The sequence below is a fragment of the Chinchilla lanigera genome, unplaced genomic scaffold (assembly GCF_000276665.1).
Source record: "Chinchilla lanigera isolate Chin_1 unplaced genomic scaffold, ChiLan1.0 scaffold00010, whole genome shotgun sequence".
NCBI classification, from domain to species: Eukaryota; Metazoa; Chordata; class Mammalia; order Rodentia; family Chinchillidae; genus Chinchilla; species Chinchilla lanigera.
In genome coordinates, this window is record NW_004955411.1 from 3374301 (window position 1) to 3376432 (window position 2132).

A 2132-nucleotide genomic window follows, 5' to 3' on the forward strand; every position below is an offset into this window, starting at 1 on the left:
GAGGGGGGCTGCAGGAGGGGAAGGTGAGGGCGCCATCCGGGAGAGGGCCGCAATCTGCCACAGAACCTCTGGGCCACTCACGGGAACACAAGGTCATCACTGCCCAGCCTGTGCCCTGTGGGGCAGCCTGCGACTGGCTCTTCCCAAAGTCTCTGTCCCACGTGGCCCCTTCTGTGTCGCACGGCCACTGCGGTGATGTCCTGACAGTCTGAGGAGCCAGGCTTTGAATGCTTGTGGCCCCAAAGCCCACCCTTCGCTGCAGGCACCTGCGCCTTTTGGACTCAAGAAAGGAGAGGACAGAAGGGGGCCTAGGCACTACCAGTGTGCCAGAAACCATCGCCCTGTGGTGGTGTCAGGAGCACAGGAGGAGCCCGGCTCCGGAGGCCCCTGGAGGACTTTGCCCAGGCTACCCACCCCAGGCTGCAGCACCCTCATCTCTCCAGCTGGCGCTTGCTCAGGAAACATGAGCTAATTTTAAAGTTGGCCTCAAATAAACACTACTGGGGAACTGAATCTTCTACCAAGTAACCAAGCACATTCCAAAGCCAAACGTGGTGCTGACGGGAGGTGTCCCCCAGAGGGGCCACTGCCAGGACCACACATTCTGGGCCTGTCAGCGAGACAATGCTGGGCTCAGCTGATCGTCAGCACTGGGGATGGGAAAAATGGCTCCACAGTCCATCTAAGTCTCAGGCCTGGCGAGCCTGGCCAGCCAGGGAGGACTGTCTCTAATGTGCATCACAAAGACAGAGGACTGTAAGCATGGTTCCTGCTCACCAGGCCACAGCTGGCTAACGCCACAGCAAGACTTTTGCACCACACAGTGGGTGTGGCGGGACAGCCCCGTGGGAGTGAGCCCCCCGCACGGGAGGAGCCTGGTCCTCTGTGGAGCAGAGGGCTGCTCAGGACAGGAGCGCTGGGGACTGACCGAGGGTACTGGAGAGAGCACCAGCACAGAGAGCAGACAACCCCACGGGCCCAAGCTCCCGCCTCACCTGACAGGAGTCTGACTCACTCTTGCTGTGTCTGAGTGTGGTTACGGCCCGGCCCTGAAGGGACACAGAGCAACAGTCTCTTCCTGGCTGACGATCAACAGCACAGGAGCCACCCGACCTGGCTCCGATTCATTCTGCCGCCCAGGACCCGACTCACCAAGCCCTTTCTTGGTTCCCAGGCAGAGCTGCGAAGAGCTGCACGGAGTAAGAAGGGTGGTCGCTACAACGGCGAGCCCCAGGAAGGCGGTGGGAGGAGCCAGGCCCAGACCTCAAGCAGAACCCGTTCCTAGGTACTCCACACTGTGCAGATTTTTGTCTTACTGAGGTTTCTGAGGAATCACTTCTGTCCAGTGAGGTGATGGCATTTTAATAAATGCAAAGCCTGTGTTACTACGCAGCAAGTTTCTGCCCGCTCGCTCCCTCCCGCACCCCAGCCTCACAGCTACCTTGCTGTGCCCCCCTGGGTGCCGGGCCCTGCCACGCCATGCTTCACCCCCGACACTGGCAACTTGGCTCCTTTGTTCTCCATCAGTCTTGCTAATCTTTTCAAAGAACCAGCTTTTGTTCTCATCACAGGCACCCGGGTTTGCTGTTTTCTTTTTTCCCTCTCTCAGGTGGGCCCTAAAGGTCACTGGTTTTCTTCTTTTTCTAGTAGGCTTTCAAAGCTGTCTATTCCCATTAAAGAATGGCTCATCTCTCAATGTCTGGATCAGAAATGATTGAAAGTGTGTGAAAGTTCTGGTGATAGTTTCTATCTAGATGTCCCCCCAAAACCTCCGGTGCTCATATGTGGGATCTGGTGGAAGAGGTGGGCCACACAGCAGGCTAGAGTTGAAAAAGAAATCCAGTGCAGCACCCGCCATATCGCCAGAGTGTTTCATCAGGCATCGTTTCTGGAATGGGTAACTAAGAGTGAGCCACAGAACCACCACAAACTGCACTTCAGGGTTCTGGTGTTCCCCTCCTACAGTGCCTGAGTAGAGACAGCCGCAGGAGACAGTAGAGGAGAGGGTGCTGGGTGGACATAGAGCCCCTGAGAAGTTTAAGCTCAGGCCAGGGAGGACAGGGGACCCACCCTCTGCGGTGAGAAGCCAGGCCCACCATGTTTGGTTTTCAGAGGCAGCTGGATCTGTGTTA